Raw genomic sequence first — 13,568 nt, 5'->3', positions numbered from 1 at the left:
CCTCCCCCATCTCTTCCCACTCCTGCAACCCCTTTTTGCAAAAGGACATGTGCTTTGAGACGTGTGGTGCTGTCCGTCACGCAGCAGAGGCGTCCATCAGCAAGTTCACGACATGAAGACGACTTGAAATTAGTCAACACGGGGACACCCGGCGTCTCAAGTAGTATACATGCACCTCGGTCAGACGTTGACCCGGAACTGTGGTGGGCGTTTTTTTAATGGAGCTCTTCATCAATCTTTCTGACTGCCAAGGGTAATGCAGGACACGAGCAGCTTTCTAGGTTTAAAGACTGCATTGGTTTGGTTGAAATGTATTTCCAACATGCATGCAATCACAAGTGATGCATCAAATAGTTTGCATTTTTACATTTCTCTTTACAACATGTTGGAAAAGTACACTTTGAAAATAAAGGAAACATTCAGTCTTTTACACGAGTTGATATCTCCGTAAGATCAGCGTATTGATTATTTTAAGAATACATATGCATTGACTGGACAAACATACATATACACATACTGTCCATATACAATACACTCATGCACATAATCACGTTTCATCAAACATATATTTACGTTGTTGCCCTAGGGCAGGGGTCGGCAACCTTTTTGGCTGAGAGAGCCATGAAAGCCAAATATTTCAAAATGTATTTCCGTAGAGCCATGTAATATTTTTTCAACACTGAATACAACTAAATGCTTGCATTTTTAAGTAAGACCAACATTTTTAGAGTATAGTATGTCCCTTATTCTTTGTAATAACATTGTTATTCTAAAGCTAACCATTAATAAATAAAATACTTCTTACCATTATTGCGACATCTTAGTCGGGTGCGATAGAAAACGGATGGTTGGATTAAAATGCATGAGAATGTTTTATATTTTGAACGATATTTTTAACACAGTGATTACCAGCGGAATTATTAATTACTTATCGTGTTAAGCAATGTCAGCTAAGATTTATCTGAGAGCCAAATGCAGTCATCAAAAGAGCCACATCTGGCTCTAGAGCCATAGGTTCCCTACCCCTGCCCTAGGGTAAACTGGGTAACACATGGCACACTGGCAAAGCTTAACCCATTGTTACTATAACAATCTATAAGGTTAATATAGGTTGCTTCTCTTTCTTTCCCTCCATTTTTCTGCATTCTTTTGTATCTCTATTCATCATTACTTAATTGTATTGTTGCATTTGAACAACTATATTGTTGATAATAGAGGTCAATTATTAGTATTATTCATTATCAATAGCACTATCTCTATTGGTATTTGTATTGCTCCAGTTGTAGTGTTAAAATGCTCATTGTCATTTATGTAATATTATTTATTTTGATAACTGCTTCTTTGCTATCACTTTTACCATCATATTTGTAAATATTCTATTTGCTGATGTTGTTCTATTGTTGTTGTTATTGTTGGGTTTGCTGCTGTTGTTTTTGTCTCTCTGTCTTATTCCCCTCTTATCCCCACAATTACCCCCTCTGTCTTCCTTTTTTTTCTCTTTTTATCCCCTCCTGCTCTGGCCCGACTGAACCAAATAATAATATAAATACATTTAATAAAGTCAAATACAAATAAGGCAACAAGAGAAGTATCGTACACTTATCTTTTGTAAAGTAAATCTGAATAGCCCATGTGGGCATCAACATCAACTATATGATTTGTCTGAGAAGCTGGACAGGACAAAAAAAAAAGATTATTTTAAGGCAGGGGTGTCAAAAGTGCGGCCCGGGGACCATTTCCGGACTACAGCTTGTTCTTATTTGCACTCAGCATATTAATAAGACATTATTTGATGTTGTAGCAGCTTTAATGTACAAAATGTATCATCCTTTAATTTATCTGTGAGTAAAGCAACCTATTGGCCTATAAAATGTGTGCATGTGTGGCAAAATATAATGTGGATGCAGTAGTTTTTACATTTTTGAATGAGTAGTTCAATTCAGACGCCCTCTTAAAAACACTTGTTTCATTTAAAGAGGGTCAATTAGAAAATGCTATTAAGGCTTTATTGGAGGTACAGAACACAAGAACAAATATAACATTTAGGATTGTACGGTATGCCGGTATTTGTATAGTGCCGCGATACTAATTAATCATTTTCGGTACTATACTGCCTCTGAAAAGTACTGGTATCGAGTACAGGAGCGTATCTAGTCAACACTACTATGATTATGTTGTTTGTTTTTTTAATGTTTATTATGTTTATAAACTCAGGAAATATGTCCCTAGACACATGAGGACTTTGAATATGATCCTGTAACGACTTGGTATCAGATTTATACCCGAATGTGTGGCATTATCCAAAACTAATGTAAAATATTCAAACAACAGAAGAATAAATGGTTATTACATTTTAACAGAAGTGTAGATAGAACATGTTAAAATAGAAAGTAAGCAGATATAACAGTAAATGAACAAGTAAAAATTAATAATTGTCTACCACATGTCCTCAATAGTTTTGACAAAATAATAGGTAGATAAATGGCATATTATGTTACTGCATATGTCAGCAGACTAAATTAGAAGCCTTTGTTTGCTTACTTACTACTAAAAGACAAGTTGTCTTATATGTTCACTATTTTATTTAAGGACAAACTTGCAATAAGAAACAGATGTTTAATGTACCCTAAGATAATGCAACTTTTTGTGGTCCCCTTTATTTAGAAATGTATCGAATTTATGTTGGTACCGGTACCAAAATATTGGTATCGGGACAATATTAATTATATTGTTTATTTTCCTTCAGATGCATTTTTTTTATATAGATTTGCAAAAATACAGTTTATCACTTGGTTTAAATCACATCCAAGGGTGCCATACTGACAAGCATGCAGGGGTCATTTTCTTATTTTGTAAAATGAAATGCTAAAAATAGACATATATATTTAAAGATAGACAGAATGTGTATTAAAGCCACAGAATGTAAAAAAGAACCAAAGAAAAATAAAACCTGCAGCTAAAATAAAATTAATACATAAAAACATGGAATAAAAAGAAAGGAAAAATTAATAAATAAATGGAATTAATAACAAAAACTGGCTTTTTGACGATATCCGATATTCCCATATTGTCCAACTCTTAATTACCGACACCGATATCAACTAATACCGATATATAAAGTCGTGGTATTAACACATTATTACTCCTAATTTTGTTGTGATGCCCCGCTGGATGCATCAAACAATGTAACAAGGTTTTCCAAAATAATACAACTCAAGTTATGGAAAAAAATGCCAACATTGCACTGCCATATTTATTATTGAAGTCACAAAGTCCATTATTTTTTTTACCATGCCTCAAAACAGCAGCTTGGAATTTGGGTCATGCTCTCCCTGAGAGAGCTTGAGGAGGTTGAGGTTGGCGGGGTACGGGGGCGGGGTTTGGTGGTAGTGGGGGTGTATATTGTCGCTTCCCGGAAGAGTTACTGCTGCAAGGAACTCTGGGTAATTGTTCTGTTGTGTTTATGTTGTGTTACGGCTCAGATGTTCTCCCGAAATGTGTTAGTCATTCCTGTTTGGTGTAGGTTCACAGTGTGGCGCGAATTTGTAACAGTGTTAAAGTTGTTTATATGGCCACCCTTAGTGTCACCTGTATGACTGTTGACCAAGTAGGCCTTGCATTCATTTGTGTCTAGGAAAAGCTGTAGACATCATGTGTCTTAAAAGCACCGAAAGGAAGTGCATGTAAGGTTTACTGTCGCTTTGAACCTCTCCCTACATTTGTGTACACAGCGGCGTTTTAAAAACCAAAACCGAAATTATGAAACCAATACCGATAATTTCCGATATAACATTTCAAAGCTTTTATCGGCAGTTTGATATTATTGGACATCCCTAACAAAAACTAAGCTAAAACCAAATCAAATACTATACGAGTAAGGATTAAAATGACAACTTAAAGTAAAAAGGCCGGACAAAAGGGATGTGTTTTAAAATATTTAAAATAACAGACAGTGAAGCTTTGCGTTACAGGTGACCAAGCATATTATTATGTATTAGTATCAAAATGTCATTGTCTTTTTGCTCTTTTTTTTTTTTTTACATTTTTACTTTTTTTGTTTGATTTAATTTTGACAATATCCTGCAATTATTGATATCATGTGACATCATGATTAAATATACAAAATCAATACAGCAAAATTGATCCATCCATCCATTTCCTACCGCTTATTCCCTTTGTGGTCGCGGGGGGCGCTGGTGCCTATCTCAGCTACAAGGCGGTGTATACCCTAGACAAGTCATCAGCCAAATAGATATTTCAAAAATATTTTACTTTTTTTTTTTTTTTTTACATATTGTTTCACTGATATCTATAACATCCCATTAATTCCAACAGCTATGGTTCCATGCAGTTGTACTGCATTACTGTATATCTATAACATAAACTCGTTGTAGTCTATAGCTGTCTTTGCTTCCTGTGTGATTCCTCCTCTTGACAAACAATACAGTCCGTCTCAAAAGCTGATTGAATGACTTCCTGTCACCTCTATGAATAGCAGCCCAGATTAGGCCTGGACAAGTCGCTACATGGGATCGCATCATCTACTGGACCAGCGTGGGACACATGTCACCGGTCTTCCTTTGTTAACCCTCCCAAAAAAGAAGCTAATGTGCGGGGAGGAGAGAGGAGAGCGCTTCAAGCCATTGAGAAATGTGCTATTGATTGGGAAAGAGCAGTTACAGCTGGTGATTCACGGCTTGACTTGGCCAAGCCTGCGTGCGCCAACTCATTCCCTGTCCTCGCTACAGTATATTTTCTTAATTGCATCATAAATTGTGGACTGAACATTGCGTGGGATTTGTTAACCGTGTTTGGATCATCCTCTCACCAATAGGGGAAAACAAGGGGTCAAAAGGTGCCATCAAACCAATTAATTAGGGTTTATAATTGGGGGGGATGAATAACAAGGGGGCACGGGGACAATTATGACTTTATTATTATAAAACATACATTTTGTATCATACTTTATCATTCTATTACCTGTTTACTTTGTTTGTTCTGCTATTGCCACTGTTCTGTGTTCCTGTACAATAAATGCTGTTGCTGGCACTAGAACCTGTCAATTATTGACTGAGACGTTTATTAAGGTTGACAAATTGGCTAAAAAAATATATTTTGAATGAATGAAACCACATGTCCCAAAAAGTACAGCACATGCACTAAAAGCAACAATGCTACCCCCTTGTGGTATTTTTCAAGCACAGCCTATGTTTGAACAGTACGGAGCCCCTAAAGGGACATGGGGATTTTTTTTTTTTTAGACATGTATCTCGTGCGCACGAAAAACTATCTCGTGGCCACGAGATAATTTCTCGTGCGCACGAGATACATGTCTAAAAAAAAAAATCCCCATGTCCCTTTAGGGGCTCCGTAGAACAGAGCCTTTCTACTGCTTTTTTAAAAAGACTGACATATGTTTGGTGAAGGCAAAGGTGAAAAATAATACAACGATTAAACTGCACCCAATTTAAATTATTATTGTTTTATTCAACATATGGTCAAATTGAAGTAACGTACACAGTAGTGTAATACATGTTCATAACATGGTCACTATGCATAGTTTCTCTTGTTATATTCTTATTTTTACTTTTTTGTTTGTATTCTTATTGTTGCTTTTTATTTTTATTGTTATTGTTATATTTTCTTTTTCATTTCTATTCATACCCCCATTATTTACTTTTTAAATTCGATCTCAATTCTTTACACTGCTGCTTGAATTTTAATTTTCCTGAGAGAACTCTCCTGAAGCAATCAATAAAGTACTATCTATCCATCCATCTATCTATCTATCTATCTATCTATCTATCTATCTATCTATCTATCTATCTATCTGTCTATCTATCTATCTGTCTATCTATCTATATATCTATCTATCTATCTATCTATCTTAGGCTGACCATATTCTGAAATCCCAAAAAGAGGACACACATGCATCTGAGGATGTCTTACAATCATTTAAATAAAGCCTTTTTTCTCCTCTGTTGACAGCAGTGTTGGCGCTAGAAATTTTCAAATCGGGGTCCCATGGACCCCATCAAGTCATAAAAATGGGGTCCCACCTTTTTGTAAGAGTTTTGAAAACAAATGATAAACGTATGCATTGTCCTGTTATATCTCACATTCTATGTTGTGTTTTGGAAAAAGGTTGTCATACACGTTACTTAATTCATTTTAAAAAATATATATAAAAAAAGACATTTGTACGCATATGTAAATATATTCAGTTACAAACATTCATTCAGTTTCTTCTTTCCTTCATGGATCTAAACTTTACCGCTGCTGGTAGTTTGTTCTATCAATCAATCAATGTTTACTTATATAGCCCTAAATCACTAGTGTCTCAAAGGGCTGCACAAACCACTACGACATCCTCAGTAGGCCCACATAAGGGCAAGGAAAAATGCACACCCAGTGGGACGTCGGTGACAATGATGACTATGAGAACCTTGGAGAGGAGGAAAGCAATGGATGTCGAGCGGGTCTAACATGATACTGTGAAAGTTCAATCCATAATGGATCCAACACAGTCGCAAGAGTCCAGTCCAAAGCAGATCCAACACAGCAGCGAGAGTCCCGTTCACAGCGGAGCCAGCAGGAAAACATCCCAAGCGGAGGCGGATCAGCAGCGCAGAGATGTCCCCAGCCGATACACAGGCGAGCAGTACATGGCCACCGGATCGGACCGGACCCCCTCCACAAGGGAGAGTGGGACATAGGAGAAAAAGTAAAGAAACGGCAGATCAACTGGTCTAAAAGGGAGTCTATTTAAAGGCTAGAGTATACAAATGAGTTTTAAGGTGAGACTTAAATGCTTCTACTGAGTTGGCATCTCAAACTTTTACCGGGAGGGCATTCCAGAGTACTGGAGCCCGAAATGAAAACGCTCTATAGCCCGCAGACTTTTTTGGGGCTTTGGGAATCACTAATAAGCCGGAGCCCTTTGAACGCAGATTTCTTGCCGGGACATATGGTACAATACAATCGGCAAGATAGGATGGAGCTAGACCGTGTAGTATTTTATACGTAAGTAGTAAAACCTTAAAGTCACATCTTAAGTGCACAGGAAGCCAGTGCAGGTGAGCCAGTACAGGCGTAATGTGATCAAACTTTCTTGTTCTTGTCAAAAGTCCAGCAGCCGCATTTTGTACCAACTGTAATCTTTTAATGCTAGACATGGGGAGACCCGAAAATAATACGTTACAGTAATCGAGACGAGACGTAACAAACGCATGGATAATGATCTCAGCGTCTTTAGTGGACAGAATGGAGCGAATTTTAGCGATATTACGGAGATGAAAGAAGGCCGTTTTAGTAACGCTTTTAATGTGTGACTCAAAGGAGAGAGTTGGGTCGAAGATAACACCCAGATTCTTTACCGTGTCGCCTTGTTTAATTGTTTGGTTGTCAAATGTTAGAGTTGTATCATTAAATAGAGGTCGGTGTCTAGCAGGACCGATAATCAGCATTTCCGTTTTTTTGGCGTTGAGTTGCAAAAAGTTAGCGGACATCCATTGTTTAATTTCATTAAGACACGCCTCCAGCTGACTACAATCCGGCGTGTTGGTCAGTTTTAGGGGCATGTAGAGTTGGGTGTCATCAGTGAACAGTGAAAGCTAATACCGTATTTGCGTATGATGTCACCTAGCGGCAGCATGTAGATGCTGAAGAGTGCAGGGCCAAGGACCGAACCCCAAGGAACCTTAACGTAGTCCGAGGTCACATTGTTATGGGAGACGCACTGCATCCTATCAGTAAGATAAGAGTTAAACCAAGACAGGGCTAAGTCCGACATACCAATTCGTGTTTTGCTACGTTCTAATAAAATATTATGATCAACGGTATCGAAAGCAGCGCTAAGATCGAGGAGCAGCAACATAGATGACGCATCAGAATCCATCGTTAGCAATAGATCATTAGTCATTTTTGCGAGGGCTGTCTCCGTGGAGTGATTTGCCCTGAAACCGGATTGAAAGGTTTCACATAGATTGTTAGACCCTAAGTGTTCATTTAACTGCTCCGCAACAATTTTTTCGAGGATTTTTGAAATAAAGGGAAGGTAGTTTACAATGAGGTCAGGATCGAGGTTAGGTCTTTTAAGGAGATGATGAAAAACTGCTTTTTTGAATGCTAGGGGAACAGTGCCTGAGGAAAGAGATAAGTTTATAATATTTAGCACTGATGGACCTAATAATACAAAGAGCTCCTTGATCAGTTTCCCAGGAAGTGGGTCAAGTAAACATGTTGTTTGTTTTATTCCATTTACACGTTGTAACAATTCCTCTAATGTTATTTCCTCAAAACAAGAGAAACTATTTTGGAGGGCAGTATCCGCCGTATATACAATCGTGTCAGTGTTAATAGAACCCAGTTGCAGCTGGGACGCATTGTCTTTAATCTCCTTTCTAATGACTTCAATTTTCTTACTAAGGAATTGCATAAAGTCATCAGCTGAGTGGGTGGAGCTACTGGAAGGAGTCCCTTGTTGGGTTAGCGATGCTACCGTACTAAACAAAAATTTAGGATCGTTTTTATTACGGTGGCTGAGATTTGAGTAATATTTAGTTTTAGCTAAGGTAAGCATGTGTTTAAACTATCACTCCATGCTTGATGGTGCACCTCAAGTTTAGTCGTGCGTCATTTGCGTTCCAGCTTTCTACATAATAATTTCTGAGCTCTAGTTTCTTCTGTAAACCACGGGGTGCGCTTTTTTGGAGCCTTTTTTAACTTTAGCGGTGCTATGTTATCAATGGTTTCGCGCAGGACGTCGTTAAAGTTGTTAGTGAGGTTATCAATAGAGCCCACATACTTTGGGAATGGTTGTATGTTTTTATTTAATAATTTGTAGGTGTATTTATTTCAGTATGAAAGTGTAAAAAGTGAAAAAAGTGTTTTGCTTCGGTCATGAAATGATGATAATGGTGTGCCAGGGCAGACATGCATTTTATATTTACCACTTAAATCTCTGGAGTCTTCCTCAACTTCAGATCTATTCCTCATTTCAAAATGTTTTAGTGTTTTTTATGTTGTTTTTTTGTTTGTCTGTTTTCCGCCCTTTTTTGTCAAAGAAAACTGTTTTTTTATGGCAAACACACAAAATATGCAAAATCTTCCACCAAAAGTATTTGTCAAATTTGAATATTTGATGTGACGTAATCGGGGTTGAGTTGGGGGCATGGGGTAGGGTGTAGCGGGTAACTATAACAGTGTTAAAGTTGTTTATACGGCCACCCTTAGTGTGACCTGTATGGCTGTTGACCAAGAATGCCTTGATTAACACTCAATTAACTACCTCTGTCTCTCGCTCTTTTATCTCTGCCCCTCCCTCAGGAATGTTGCAGCGTGCGCACACCTTCACAATTTATTTTGATTTTAACTCCTCTTAACCCTGTAGGTAAATTGAAAATACACGAAACCTTAACACAAAATGCCGGACATTTGAGGCATTTAAGAAACCCTGCCCGGACACCCCGGACAGTCCCGCAAAAGAGGACATGTCCGGGGAAAAGAGGACGTATGGTCAGTCTAATCTATCTATCTATCTATCTATCTATCTATCTATCTATCTATCTATCTATCTATCTATCTATCTATCTATCTATCTATCTATCTATCCATCTATCTATCCATCTGTGTATCTGTCTATCTGTCTATCTGTCTATCTATCTATCTATCTATCTATCTATCTATCTATCTATCTATCTATCTATCTATCTATGTGTAGTAGTACAGTGGTTCTCAACCTTTTTTTCAGTGATGTACCCCCTGTGAACATTTATTTTAATTCAAGTACCCCCCCAATCAGAGCAAAGCATTTTTGGTTGAAAAAAAGAGATCAAGAAGTAAAATACAGCACTATGTCATCAGTTTGTGATTTAATAAATTGTATAACAGTGCAAAATATTGCTTATTTGTAGTGGTCTTTCTTGAACTATTTGGAAAGAAAGATATACAAATAACTAAAAACTTGTTGAAAAATAAACAAGTGATTCAATTATAAATAAAGATTTCTACACATAGAAGTAATCATCAACTTAAAGTGCCCTCTTTGGGAATTGTAATAGAGATCCATTTGGATTCACGAACTTAATTCTAAACATTTCTTCACAAAAAAATAAATCTTTAACATCAATATTTATGGAACATGTCCACAAAAAATCTAGCTGTCATCACTGAATATTGCATTGTTGCATTTCTTTTCACAGTTTATGAACTTACATTCATATTTTGTTGAAGTATTATTCAATAAATATATTTATAAAGGATTTTTGAATTGTTGCTATTTTAAAAAAATATTTTTTTAAATCTCACGTACCCCTTGGCATACCTTCAAGTACTCCCAGGGGTACTCGTACCCCATTTTGAGAACCACTGTACTAGTGTGATGGCCTGAAAGTGCAAAACACTAATATTTCATAAAACAAGTGACAATTTCAAAAAACATAAAAAGAATAGACAAAACCCTAAGCAATTGTTTAAAAAAAAAATAATAATAATTTGCCATTTCATTAACCGGAAAAGGGATGTCCTAAAATACTAAAGTGACAGTTGAATTAGCCAATCGTTTTTTTCATGTCTGCAGTGCCTCGAATGAGGAAGGAAAGACCCAGCGGACATGAACAAAATGATTGGCTGACAGGCTGACTTAGTTGTCATTTTTGGATTTGGCACATTCTTTTTCTGATTTAGAAAATGTAAGTAGTTTCGGATTTTGTTTTTGTGTTTACTGAAGTTTAACAGTCTTTCGTGTTTGTTCATTTGTTTTTGCATTTCATGTCATTGTAATTTCTTTAATGGCTGGAGCTCTGTGCTCTTGTGTCATCCTTTTGTGTTCCACTCTTGTTTTCATGTCTTATTATATACCGTATGTATATTTTTTTGCCTTATGGTCCAGGACCCTTTGGGACTGTGTGACAAGGGGTGGCACTCTCGTGACCTCTGCGGTGCTTTTTTGTGGACTTCTGGATCTGCCTCCCGGGAGCCTTTTGGCCATGGAGACCAGCTTCTGGGTCTCTGCCACACTAGAGTCCTTTTGGAGAGACTGGAGGAGAAGTGGATGAAGAGACAGGGCTGCGGAGCTGGGGCTGAGCGCCGGGATGGACAAGCTTCACAGTGTCTTGCCTGAATGAGCAGGTATCAGACACCTCAGTCACCTTGGACGTATCCTCGCTCATCCATGCGGACTGGACACTGGCCGAGAGTGGAGTCGGCTCTCTTGGTTGCTTTGTTGGGTCTGCTCCTGTCTCTGGCCATGCTCTCTCCACCACAGCAGACGATGGCATGGAACACCGCAGAGGCCACCACAGTGTATATGTTTCTTTTACTTTTTATTCATAGCTGTATGTAGAAGTGGCTGGTTGCATCAGCTCCGCTACTCTAATGTCTTTCATTTCCTTTGTGTTCTTTGATGTTTGATGTTTCCCTCTTACACACATCTAAGAGGGATGTGTACTATGGCTATGAGTTGTTTTTTTCTCCCTTGGCCTCAGTCTGGACCCCCCTCTCCAGGGGCCCAGGCTTAGACCGATTTTTTTTTATTTTATTCTAATCTTTTATTTTTTTTCTCCCATTCCCCCCCCCCCCCCCCCCCCCCATTTGTTTAACTGCATCTCACCTTTTTTGTAAGGGGCGCCGGAAGTTGGCAGACCCGTCAGCGATCCTGTTCTGTCTCTCTGTAATGTTTGTCTGATTTTGAATGGGATTGTGCTGAAAATTTTAATTTCCCCTCGGGGGTTAAAGGCCTCCTGAAACCCACTACTACCCACCATGCAGTCTGATAGTTTATATATCAATGATGAAATATTAACATTGCAACACATGCCAATACGGCCTTTTTAGTTTACTAAATTGCAATTTTAAATTTCCCGGGAGTTTCTTGTTGAAAACCTCGCGGAATGATGACGCGTACGTGTGACGTCACTGACTGTCAGGAAATATTAGCAGCTGCACCACTCACGGCTAAAAGTCGTCTGCTTTAACCGCATAATTACACAGTATTTTGGACATCTGTGTTGCTGAATCTTTTGCAATTTGTTAATTTAATAATGGAGACTATAAAAAATAATGCTGTTGGTGGAAAGCGGTGTATTGCAGCTGTCTTTAGCACTGAGACACAGCCGATGTTTCTTTGTTTGTTGTGAAGCGTAGCGGTCAAACAAACATGTTTTCTCTACGTCAACCAGCATGTTTTTGGATGGGGAAATTGTGATATATATCTTACCGGAGAAATCATTGGATTAGTCGTCGTCCTGCAGCAGCGGCAGCTGTGAGCTTGGCTCCTCAGCTTCTCTCTGAGACACTTCGTGTTCACCGCAGCCATCTGACCTCGAGGTATGTCTTTACAATCTTTTACAATCTTGAAAATCTCACTAAAACACTATTAAAACAATAAGCAAATAAGGGATCTTCCAGAATTATTCTAGTAAATGTGTCTAATTACATCTGAAACGCTCACACTGCTGTCGCCCGGAGCCGTCGCTTTTTTCTTCTTTCTATTCCTTCACTATCAATATCCTAATTCACAAATCTTTCATCCTCGCTCAAATTAATGGGAAAATTGTTGCTTTCTCGGTCCGATTGATTGATTGATTGATACTTTTATTAGTAGATTGCACAGTTCAGTACATATTCTGTACAATTGACCACTTAATGGTAACACCCGAATAAGTTTTTCAACTTGTTTAAGTCGGGGTCCACGTCAATCAATTCATGGTACAAATATATACTATCAGCATAATACAGTCATCACACAGGTTAATCATCATAGTATATACATTGAATTATTTACATTATTTACAATCCGGGGGGTGGGATGAGGAGCTTTGGTTGATATCAGTACTTCAGTCATCAACAATTGTATCAACAGAGAAATGGACATCGAAACAGTGTAGGTCTTACAGTAGGATATGTAGGATATGTACAGCCAGCAGAGAACATAGTGAGTTCAGATAACAGATTTGCTCTTACTGCTGGTGGCTCCCATTAAAAACAATGGGAATATGTGTGGAGCACTGCAACCAGTGACGTCATGAGCACATACTTCCGGTACAGGCAGGGCTTTTCTATTAGTGACCAAAAGTTGCGAATTTTATCGTTGATGTTCTCTACTAAATCCTTTCAGCAAAAATATGGCAATATCGCGAAATGATCAAGTATGACACATAGAATGGACCAGCTATTCACGTTTAAATAAGAAAATCTAATTTCAGTAGGCCTTTAAAGGCCTACTGAAATCCACTACTACCCACCACGCAGTCTGATCATTTATATATCAATGATGAAATACAATACAGCCTTTTTAGTTTACCAAATTACAATTTTAAATTTCCCGGGAGTTTTGTCTTGGAAACGTTGTGTAATGATGACGTGTACGCAAGACGTCAAAGGTTTTTTAGGAAATATGAGCGCTGCACACACACACAGCTAAAAGTCGTCTGCTTTAACGGCATAATTACACAGTATTTTGGAGATCTGTGTTGCTGAATCTTTTGCAATTTGTTCAATTAATAATGGAGAAAGATGGAGTTGGGAAGCTTTAGCCTTTAGCCACACAAACACACGGTGATTCCTTG

This window comes from Nerophis ophidion, linkage group LG15 (genome assembly GCF_033978795.1).
Source record: "Nerophis ophidion isolate RoL-2023_Sa linkage group LG15, RoL_Noph_v1.0, whole genome shotgun sequence".
Taxonomy (NCBI): domain Eukaryota; kingdom Metazoa; phylum Chordata; class Actinopteri; order Syngnathiformes; family Syngnathidae; genus Nerophis; species Nerophis ophidion.
The sequence above is the reverse complement of the archived record's forward strand: the minus strand, read 5'-3'. Positions refer to the sequence as shown.